Source organism: Nannospalax galili, unplaced genomic scaffold (assembly GCF_000622305.1).
Source record: "Nannospalax galili isolate Female #2095 unplaced genomic scaffold, S.galili_v1.0 scaffold952, whole genome shotgun sequence".
NCBI classification, from domain to species: domain Eukaryota; kingdom Metazoa; phylum Chordata; class Mammalia; order Rodentia; family Spalacidae; genus Nannospalax; species Nannospalax galili.
Genome location: NW_008331504.1, coordinates 407049 through 407978, shown reverse-complemented (window position 1 = coordinate 407978; position 930 = coordinate 407049). Strand labels below are relative to the sequence as shown.

General features: G+C 43.8%; 1 non-coding gene across 1 annotated transcript; it reads left to right on the top strand.

Annotated features, from left to right (window-relative positions):
- The first annotated feature begins 372 nt into the window (after positions 1-372).
- On the top strand, positions 373-444 carry Trnaq-uug. The gene has a single exon. It is a non-coding gene; the product is annotated as a tRNA-Gln (tRNA).
- Positions 445-930: the final 486 nt, after the last annotated feature.

Here is a 930-nt window from a genome sequence, read left to right as displayed (position 1 = left end):
CAATTGCATTTGGAAGGATGTTTCGATGGAAGCTTAGACAAACTCAAAAGCAAGGATTTGATTGCTAGACAGGGTCCCCAGAAAACCCGATGAAAACTTAGGGTCTCTTCATCAAAGCTGTGTGAGTCTCTGGTTAATTCTATGTGGCAGGACCCTCCTCAACACTGCAAGGCTTCAGCCTCTCTGGTCTCGCCCTGCAAAGTGAAGCCTATTTTGTGCTCCGGATAAATGAAACACCCTTTACTGTCCACATGTCCCACGAGAGGGCAGTAGAGTTTTACCGAAAATGATATTTAAAATTTGGCAGGCAGAGGGGAATTGCAAGGATGAGTATTTCACACTAGAAAAACTGCTCACGACCTTTCGTTGACTGGCCCCATGGTGTAATGGTTAGCACTCTGGACTTTGAATCCAGCGATCCGAGTTCAAATCTCGGTGGGACCTTCTAAGCTTTTTCATTTCATTCAAAACCCAGGTCTCTCAGTATTCTCCCTGTAATCCAACCTACAACACACTTCCACAAGCAGCTCTAATTTTATCAGTCCTCAGAAGTATAAACCTACATGTCCTGCAGGGAGCCTCCCCAAATCCTGGAACCCACGTCCAGACAGAGTGGGAGGGGCACATCTCTGGTGTTTTCCTAAAAAGGAATACACATACGCATTTTAAGGAAATGCCCATTTTTTTCCTACTTTGGAAACATGCTTACATTTACTTACTCTGTAACTGGAAAACAGTATCTAATCTGATAAGCGATAAATATCTAATGTCAGGGCAATAAACTTGAAGATGGAGACGTTTGTGAAATCCTCTCGGTGAGAGTGGCATTCAGCCCACAGTGAGGAGCACAGAGTAGCCGATCACGGTCAGACCACTGCATCCCATAAGCTGCAGATTTCTTAGATTATTTCTTAGATTTAATTTTGGTAA